This window comes from Pongo abelii, chromosome 19 (genome assembly GCF_028885655.2).
Source record: "Pongo abelii isolate AG06213 chromosome 19, NHGRI_mPonAbe1-v2.0_pri, whole genome shotgun sequence".
NCBI classification, from domain to species: Eukaryota; Metazoa; Chordata; class Mammalia; order Primates; family Hominidae; genus Pongo; species Pongo abelii.
This window is the reverse complement of record NC_072004.2, coordinates 92,935,472-92,946,555: the sequence shown is the minus strand read 5'-3', so window position 1 is coordinate 92,946,555 and position 11,084 is coordinate 92,935,472.

The window sequence follows — 11,084 nt, the reverse complement described above, 5'->3', positions numbered from 1 at the left end:
TTTGGAAATTTTAAAACCATCTTTTAATAATGATTAGGTCAACAAATAAATCAAAACCTATTGTAGATTATTTAGAAAATAATAAGATACAGTCACAGTTGAATTTAGACGTGAATTCAAAACTTTAAGTATTATTATTAAGGAAAATAAGAAATAACAAGAAAGTATGTTAAATATAGTTTTAAAAATAAAGCAAGTTAGCAGAAATAAGTCCTAACATCAATCTCAATACTCACAGATAATGTGAATGGATTAAAAGCCTCTGTAAAAAGATAGAGACATTCAGATTCTTTTTTCTTCTTTTACTCGTTAGTTTTTATCGAGGCAAAATTTACCTGCAGTGAAATACACAGATCTTAAGTGTAAAATTCAATGAGTTGGTAAATGTGTAAATACATGCTACCAGAAATCCAATAGCCTATTTACATCATCCCAAGCCGTTCACATTGAGTCTCCACCTCCCCATAGGCAACCAGAGTTCTGGTTTTTATCACTATGGATTAATTTTACCTCTTCTTTTTTTTATTTTTTATTTTATTTATTTATTTATTTATTTATTTATTTATTTACTTATTTTGAGACGGAGTCTTGCTCTGTTGCCCAGACCGGGGGAGTGCAATGGCACAGTTGCGGCTCACTGCAACCCCCATCTCCGGGGTTTGAGCAATTCTCCTGCCTCAGCCACCTGAGTAGCTGGGATTACAGGCACATGCCACCACACCTGGCTAATTTTTGTATTTTTAGTAGAGACGGGGTTTTACCATGTTGGCCAGGCTGGTCTTGAACTCCTGACCTCAAGTGATCCGCCCGCCTGGGCCTCTCAAAATGCTGGGATTACAGGCATGAGCCACTGCACCTGGCCAGTTTTGCCTCTTCTTGCATTTCATTCTCCGTGGAATTAAATACCATGTGCCCTTTGCAATAGGCTTTTCTGTTCAACATAACATTTTAAAGAATGAAGCATGTTGTTACATATACCAGCAGTTCATTTTTAATTGCTAAGTCAAATTCCATTGTATACATATATCAAAATTCTTCTATTGATGAACATCTGTGTGTTTTCCGGTTTGTCTCTATTTTAAATCCAGCTTTTATGAATAGAAGCATTCCAGCACAAGTCTCTGTGTGCTTTGTGGACTGTTCCTTCCCACGCTTTGCCTCTCTCACCTCTTTTTACCATCATAGCCTGGCTTCCAAATAGCTACTTCTCACAGCTCAGTCTGAGTTAGGTGCCACGCCCTGGCTTCCATCACCCTCTGTCATCACACCTAATATCCTAAGTGTAGTTATGATAGAGTCATCTGTCTTTCCACACTACAAACTCCTGGACAGAGGTGGTCCTGTCCTTTATGACTTAGATTCCTGGTAGTGAGCCTAAATCTAGCACATAGAGGTTCTCAAAAAAAGAAAAAAAAAGTCTTAAACAAACAAACAGGTAACTGCACAAATAAAGATAGATGAGCAAAATTAACACTAGCACATTCAGGAAGCAGTGAGGAGACTGGCCTAACAGTAGAATGTAGAAAGGTGGGTAGATTACACCTCTCAGCAGATTTTAATCCATACTGATGACCAACCTAGAAGAGGAATTCAGAGCTTTGAAGACATGCACGATTACAAGGAGCAAGTTCAGTTTCCTTTCGGAGATGCTGAGCATTAAATTAAACTTTCTAATCCCTGAAAAGCAGCCTCAACACGATCTGCACACTTCTTTGTGCTCTGCAGCTGACAGGGGATGGGGAGTGGCAAATATCGGCCTTTGGAACAGTAAAGAGGAAGCTATTAAGGCTGCATATTTTTTCAGAAAGAAAGAGTACAAAGAATTACAAGAAACCCCCTAAATTACAAGTGTGGGTTACAGTAATTGCTAAATTACAGAGCTCCAACTTTATTAGATACACACCCCCTCAGATTCTACAGTTTTCAAGGGCTGTCTTGAGCTGACAAAAGCTAGAAAGCTCTGTGGGAAGTGTGGTGGGGAGCTGAGCAGGTTAGCTAATGGGAGCCCCCTTTATGGGCGAGGCCAGGACACAGAAATCTGGACCAGGACCAATGATGTTTTTGTTTTCTGGTGTTAAATTACCCTGGGGGACAACAGAGCCTGTGCTGGGGTTAGGAAGTAGGACTGGGATGTTAGCATTTTTTTAATATGTGGAAGCAGCAGTGGCCTATGGCCAATTGCTCTGGAGTCCTGAGAATTCTTTCAGGGTCTTTGAAGTGATTGGGTTCAGGCAGAGAATGCCCTTAATCAGGATAGTATCTGTTATTATTTTTACCATTCCCAGCTGTAACATCTAAAGCTTCAAGAATAAGATCTTTCATCCTCCGAAAGTTACCAACCATCTCTGCATTGTTACAATATCCTGTTTAATAACACTCACCTTTATACACCATGTTTACATCCTCAAAGCCCTCTGACCTTTCTAATACAGGCACACATTACGTTTTTCATACTGTCTTCTTCTCTCTCAAACACTTACTTAAGGGAAAGACCTGATCCTACTTTCAAAACATTTGAAGTGAGTGGTGAAGTGACTTTAACTGAAGCTTCATTAAAGCCCAGATCCAAGTCAACTTCATATTAGATTGACTCATTCCCTCCCACTAATGGCCCAATAGAAGAAGGGGTACATTCTTTTTCTAGAAGATATATACTTACTATAGGCACTACTTTTTAAAAAATATACCACATTTCAGACTAAAAAAAATTGCAAGACATGCAAAGAAGCAGGGCAATGAGACTAATAATCAGGGGAAAAATTACCAATAGAAGTAGACCCACAGATGACTGAGTGTTGGAATTATTAGACAAGGACCTTAAATAAACTAAAATAAAGATGTTAAAAGATCTAGTGGGAAAGGTAGACAGTATGTGTGAACAGATGGGAAATTTCAGCACAGAAATGGAAACTATAAAATAACCAAATGGAAATTCTAGAGATGAAAACTGTAATATTAGATACAAAGAGTTTGTTTGATGGGTTTAACAGCAGATTGAACACAGTAGAAGAAAAGATCAATAAAACTGAAAGGATCTTAAAGACTAGTCAATAGAAATTATCCAAACTAAAATTCAAAGAGAAAAAGAATTAACAAAATAAAAATTTAAAAAAGAACAGAGTGTTGAAGAACTGTGGAAAAATATTAACATACATGAAATTGGAGCACCAGAAAGGAAGAAAAGGAGCATGAGGCAGAGTAAATATTTGAGGAATAGTTGTTGAGAATTTTCCAAAATCTAAAGAGATCAGCCAATAGATCCAAGAAACTCAATGAATGCATACTGTATTAATCCATTTTCACACTACTATAAAGAAGTATCTGAGGCCGGGCACGGTGGCTCACACCTGTAATCCCAGCACTTTGGGAGGCCGAGGTGGGTGGATCACGAGGTCAGGAGTTCAAGACCAGACCAACATGGTGAAACCCCATCTCTACTAAAAACTACAAAAATTAGCCAGGCGGGGTGGCATGTGCCTGTAATCCCAGCTACTCAGGAGGCCAAGGCAGGAGAATTGCTTGAACCCAGGAGGCGGAGGTTGCAGTGAGGTGAGATTGTGCCATTGCACTCCAGCCTGGACAACAGCGCGAGACTCTGTCTCAAAAAAAAAAAAAAAAAAAAATCTGAGATTGTGTAATTTATAAAGAATATAAAGGGCGTAACTGACCCTCAGCACTGGCCCTGCCAACAAGGGTAGGTGCCTCTCCTCTGGGAACCTTCCCCGGTGGCCCCCGTGTACCTCTGTCATGACACTGGCTTCATTGTGTTATGATGCTCTGTGTACGTGTCTGTCCTCCCCACCCAACTGGCCGCCCCCAGGTTCAGAGTCCTGACTTATTTGCCCGCTTTGTTCCTCCAGGGACCAGCATGGTGCTGCCTCCGTGAATAGGTGCTCCACATTTAAAAATAGATGCTGCGGTTCATGGCCCAGGAGAGAGGTCCCAGTACACAGAGCCAGCCTTGAGCACTTCTTCAGTCTGAGGCAACAGGGAGCCTGCCACCCCCACCCCTACCCCTACCGTGGGCAGTGAAGTGCAGTGGATGCCACTGGACCACAGATCAGACAGCGTTTTACATCCTGACTCAGTCCCTCACCAGCTGTGCACCCAGGCCAAGCTCCTTGACCTCTCTGTACCTCAACTTCACCATGATGGCACCTGCCCCGTGGGACTATTGTGAACATTCAGAGAGAAGCAGCGCAGGGAAGCCTCATACTGAGGACATGCTCAGAAAGCTGCTACATCCCAGGAGGAGGGGTGCCAGCCAGGCCTGGGCAGCAAACAGCCCAGCTTCTCCTTTGCTGTCAGCTCTGCTCTCCACTTGGCTGGTTTTTACTCCTTCTGATTCCAGAGCAGAGGAGCAAGATGAGGCCACAGCAGGGCCTTTTTCTTTATTTCAGTTTCAGGGTGTTGTTGATGGTGATGATGGAGAAAATGACGATGATATTGATGGTTGTGGTGATAATCGTGATGATGATGGTGATGGTGATGATAATAATTATGGTGACATTGATGGTGCTAGATAAGGCAGTAGGTACATTACATTGATGGTAAGGTAGTAGTAGTGATAATGATGGTAATGGTGGTGATGGTGATGTTCATGGAGATGATAGTGATGGTGGTGATGATGGTGATGATTGTGATGCTAATGATGGTGGTGATGATGGTGATAGTGGTGATGATGATGGTGATGAAGATGGTCGTGGTGATAATGATGGTGATAGAAATCATGATGGGATGATGGTGGTGATGGTGATGGTGATGATGATAATGATGGTGATGGTGATAATGATGGTGATGATGATAATGATGGTGATGATGATAATGATGGTGATGATGATAATGATGGTGATGGTGATAATGATGGGATGATGGTGATAATGATGGGATGATGGTGATAATGATGGTGATGATAATAATGATGGTGATGGTGATAATGATGGGATGGTGATAATGATGGGATGATGATGATAATGATGGTGATGATGATAATGATGGTGATGATGATAATGATGGTGATGGTGATAATGATGGGATGATGGTGACAATGATGGGATGATGGTGATAATGATGGTGATGGTGATAATGATGGTGATGGTGATAATGATGGTGATGGTGATAATGATGGGATGATGGTGACAATGATGGGATGATGGTGATAATGATGGTGATGGTGATAATGATGGTGATGATGATAATGATGGTGATGGTGATAATGATGGGATGATGGTGATAATGATGGGATGATGATGATAATGATGGTGATGATGATAATGATGGGATGATGGTGATAATGATGGTGATGATAATAATGATGGTGATGGTGATAATGATGGGATGGTGATAATGATGGGATGATGATGATAATGATGGTGATGATGATAATGATGGTGATGATGATAATGATGGTGATGGTGATAATGATGGTGATGATGATAATGATGGTGATGGTGATAATGATGGGATGATGGTGGTGATGATGATAATGATGGTGATGATGATAATGATGGTGATGGTGATAATGATGGGATGATGGTGATAATGATGGGATGATGGTGATAATGATGGTGATGATAATAATGATGGTGATGGTGATAATGATGGGATGGTGATAATGATGGGATGATGATGATAATGATGGTGATGATGATAATGATGGTGATGATGATAATGATGGTGATGGTGATAATGATGGTGATGATGATAATGATGGTGATGGTGATAATGATGGGATGATGGTGACAATGATGGGATGATGGTGATAATGATGGTGATGGTGATAATGATGGTGATGGTGATAATGATGGTGATGGTGATAATGATGGGATGATGGTGGTGGTGATGGTGATCATAGTAGTGATGATACTGACGATGTGATGATAATGATAATGATGATAATGATGGAGATGGTGATGATGGTAATGGTGATGAAGATGGTGATGGTGATGATGATGATAATGGTAATAATAGTGATGGTGATGGTAATGGTAATGATGATGATGGTGATGGTGATGATGATGGTGATGAGATGATAATGATGGTAGTGGTGATGATAGTGATAATGAAAATGATAATGATGGGATAATGGTGGTGGTGATGGTGATCACAGTAGTAATGATATTGATGATGGTGATGGTGATTATGATAATGATAGTGATGCTGATAATGATGGTGATGATGATGGGATGATGGTAGTAATGATGGTGATCATAGTAGTGATGATACTGATGATGTGATGATGATGATAATGATGGAGAAGGTGATGATGATGGTCATGGTGATGATGTACTGATGGTGACGATGGTAGTGATGGTGATGATGATAGTGATGATAGTGATAGTGAGGGTGATGATGGTAATGTTGATAGTGATTATAGTGATGATGATGATGGTGACGATGGTGGTGGTGGTGGTGATGTCAATGGTGATAATGATGGCTCACATCTATTGAACACTCATTGGCTAGACACTATTGTAAGTGCTTCACATGAACTAACTCATTTAATCATAACAATCCTATGAATTGGGTACTGTTGTTACCATTTTATAGATGGGGAAACTGAGGCATGGACCCAGGTTAAGTCACCCATCTGAAGTCACTCAGCTGGTAAGTAGAAGAACCAGGATTCAAAACCACCTCCAGAGAAAACTGCCCTTTGATGACCTTTGCAGATGAACATAGTCTAAGAGCTTACAAAGAAAATATGATGGAGAGAGGAGGATGTGCATTACCTAAAAGAAATCAGCCTTTAGGAAAGTACAGCGGAGATAAGAAAAACCCAGAGAGCCTGGAGCTGAAATTTTCTCCCCTGCCAATGCCACCTTGAAGGGTTGACTCACTGAGGGCTTAACTGCAGGCAGTTTGCAGATGGACAGCGCATTTGTTTTCCCCCTTTAACCATTTTGATGTGTGTAGAAGGATGTCCCTGGTTCCCATTCCTGAGTTTTGCAATGCCGATTTTGTAATTCTGCCTGTGTCAGCAGAGGGGTCATCTCACAGCTCGATGCCATGCAGTGGCAGTGGCAGCACCTCTCCATCCTCATCCAAGAGTGCAGCTAATCTCAACACCTCCCCACTCAGGGCTAAACCCACAAACACAAGGCACAGCCTGGTGGGCTGTTTTGGACCCTGTGTCTTTCCCCACATTTTGTGCTGTGAGGGTGTGTGCGTTTATCGGAATTCGCAGATGCGCACTCATAAACACACTCATGCACACACACACACACACACCTCACTCTAAGACCCTACATGTCCCAGCATGATGCATTGTGAGGTGGCCGTGCTTCAGCCCTGGCTGCCTTCCAGAGAAGGTGGAAGCACAGGAAGAGCTGTCCCCAGGCAGCACCCGAACATAAAGCTCCCGAAGGAGGAAGTCTGAAGACCAGGTCACCTCCACACTCTCCACTGCATGACTTTGAACCTTCTTGACCTCTCTTTCCTCACCTGCGAAGTGGAGCAGCAGCCCCTGATGGGCCCTCTTCAGAGGGAACACAAGGATGAGAATCTGTGCCAAGCAAATGTCAGGGTTCATTGTTACAGGACAGGGTCTTTCTGCCCCCTGACCCCACCCTGCCCCACTCCCAGGCTGCTGTGCAGGGGCTGATGGTCCAGGCAAGTCTCCAAGGAAGAGGAATAGGGAAGGGCATGGGTGGGGGCTGGATGAGGAGAGGGGCTTCCTGCAGGATTCCTCAACTCCCGTGCAGGGCAGAATATAACTATTATTATTATATTATTGAAATGTCCGTCTTTTGAGCAATTTTCCCATGTAGACTGGACAGGGTCAGCCTGTTGCCCAGGCTGGAGTGCAGTGGTGTGACCATAGCTCACTGCAGCCTCGAACTCCTGGGCTCAAGTGATCCTCCTGCCTCAGCCCTCTGAGTGGCTGGGCACAGTTGCGAGCCACCACGCCTGGTGATTCTTCTTGCAGAAGAATCAGAGCAGAGATCCAATTCCCTCCTTCCAGGGACATGGTGATGGGTGTATGCGGAGAGTGCCTTGGACCCTTAGGTAAAGAGTAAAGATCCTTAGGTCCTGCTGAGCCCCGGTAATGGGTCATCCGTTGGGTTGAATCTGGGGCTCCACTAACCTGCCTGAGACTGGGTCCACACCTCCCAGCTCATCTGCTGGGAGAGACTGCTGCTGGCTCCTCCGTGCGGCCGTTTCCTTCAGAGGACTTACATTTCCTTCTGGTCCCGGGCTTTGATGAAGTTATTAATCAGGGAGACGGAGGAGGCCGTGGCAGTGCTCTACGTGCCAGGACTGGCTGATCAGGCCGATGCCGCCACCCCTGGTGCCCGAAGAGGAGGCGGTGAGCGTCCTGAGGAGCGTGCACGGCTCCCGTGCAGCGACCAGTCTCCGAGTAATTAGTTTTTAAATCAGGCAGATGGTTCAAGAACCACTCACTCTGGGCCGCTTTAATTATTTATACGTCCTTTTTATTCTGATTATGCATAGCTGTCCTCTTTGAAAGGGAAGGAAGATGTTTTCTCCGATGGGCTCTCAGCATTGATTCAGCTGCAACTTCTCCGAATCCCAGTGGAATCTGAGGCTTGCCCGGAAGCAGCAGTGGGCGCCGCGGGGCAGGGCCCTGGACAAGACGCATGGATAGCTGGCTGGGGGTGTAGAGGACTTTCTGCATCACATGTCTGTGGGAGCCGCCTCACCCTGCTAAAACCGGACGATGCTGCAGCGCCCTGCTGGGAGCACAAGGCAGAGGGTGCAGCGAGGAGAGCCTAGGCTAAACACACACCCACACCCGGGCTCCAGGGCCGCTCAGTGGACCCGGAAAAGGAGCAGGCACGGCCCACCCTTCAGGGCTCTCGGGGGAGCTAATGTGATGACGGATATAGAACCTGGTGCAGGTGGGCGCTGGCCCCACGGTGGCTCTTGGCTTGGGTCAGAATTCATCCCGCCCAGGGCTCCTTCTTGCCTCTCTCCCCCACAGTGTTGAATGATGACTATATGGTGGTCCTCATCCCCATTTGTCAGACGAGCTCACTGAGGCTCCAACCATTAACCCCAGGCCCAAGCACACACAGCAAAGCAGGCCTCTAGCCCAGCCCCTGGGCCCCGATCCCACATTCTCTCCACCTGGCTGTGTCCCCAGGCCTGGGACTGACACCATCCCAGGGGCCCCTTGCATCTGCCTTCAGCCCCTCTCTCCCCTCACCTACCCACACTCTGACCTCTGGGGTGTTCCTCAATAAGCGATCTGTGAGGAATGACCTCCTGGACTCTTTCACATGGACCCAAATTCAAGAAATGCCAAGCTGAGCCAGGTGCAGTGGCTCACGCCTAGAGTCCCAGCACTTTGGAAGGCCGAGGTGGGAGGATCACTTGAGGCCAGGAGTTTGAGACCAGCCTGAGCAACACAGAGAGACCCTACCTCTACTTTTAAAATTTATTTATTTTTATTTTTTGAGACAGAGTTTTGCTCTTGTCGCCCAGGCTGGAGTGCAGTAGCGTGATCTTGGCTCACTAAAACCACTACCTTCTGGGTTCAAGTGATTCTCCTGTCTCAGCCTCCTGAGTAGCTGGGATTACCTGGGATTGCAGGCATACACCACCATGCCTAGCTAATTTTTTATTTTTTTTAGTAGAGACGGGGTTTCACCATGTTGGCCAGGCTGGTCTCGAACTCCTGACCTCAGGTGATCCATCTGCCTCCGCCTCCAAAGTGCTGGGATTACAGGCATGAGCCACTGTGCCCAGCCTACATTTTTTTTTTTTTTTTTTTAATTAGCCAGGCGTAGTGTCTTACACATGTGGTCCCAGCTACTCAGAGATGGAGGCAGGAGGATTGCTCGAGCCCAGGAGTTCGAGGCTGCAGTGAGCCATGATCGCACCACTGCACTCCACCCTAGGCAACAGAGGGAGACCCTGTTCAGTCTACACGGGAAAAGTGCTCAAAAAAATGGATATTTCAATAAATAGGGTCAAGGAGTGACTTTGTGCCTGACCTTCCGAGCTCCAGGAGACCTTCGTGTATGTGACTCTGAGGGTTGGCAGGCAAGCTCTCGAAAGATGCTTTGCCCATCCATGAGCCTGAAGGCAGAGACCAGAGACTCGATGGGAAAGAGGGGAGGGGTGGGGGCGAGAAGGAGAAGGGGAAACCAGTCCTCGACCTCCTCTTGTCTCTTCGTTTACAAGAGACTATTCCACCATGGGCTTCTGAGCCATCCCAGTTGCTTCTTGCTCCTTCTAAGTGAGTTTGCCAAGCACCAGGCACGTCTGTCATCTGGCAGGAGGGACAGGGAAGGCCCAGCCAGTCGCCGCATGGACCCCCACCAGGCCTCCAACTGCAGCCCAGGTGACAAGAGTAAGAATTTAGAAATCATCGTTTCATTTCATATGTTGATATGATGGAGTACTGTATAGCTATTAAAATTATGTTTTCAAAAAATAATTTCCATTATCAAGTGATATGCACAATTGGAGCTTAATTTTGGAAAAACAAAAAAAAAACAAATGTTTGCAGAAGCGTTTTGTTTTAACTCCCACGCACAGGCAGGCTGACCGGCAGGGGTGGAGTTCCGTGCCTGTTGTTGCTCTTACTCTTCTCTATTTTCCCAACATTCTACAATGGACACGCATTGCTTCTATTATCAGAGAAAAACCAGAGCATTTAACTTTTTGCACTTTACTGAAGACCAGGGCCTTCAGGAGGAGCAGGGAGCCTAGTGGTGCGGGGTTGGGTGGGCAGTTCCCAGAGGTCTGCAGCCCAGCCCCTCCTGGCCCAGCCTGGAATCAGCCCAAGGAACGCAGCTTACCTGGGACTCTCCAAGGAGGAGGACCCAAAGATTTAGGCTCCTTACAAGTCACATTTAACCAATGACTGTTCCATGTGCAGGCACCAGCCCAGCATCCCCTATGCAGCTGGTTCTGCTTCTCTGGCCCCTCCTGGCCATGCCTTGAGGCAGCTCCCACATCTATAAAGCATTCCTACTCCAGGGCAGGAAATGCACCTGGGCCCTGCACAGATTCCCACCACTCAGGACACCTGAGCTGGGCCCAACCTCGGTGGAAGCCTCTCCCCTCCTTGCTTCCAAAAGGGTGGGAGGGGAGGGGAGGAGAGGGGAGGAGAG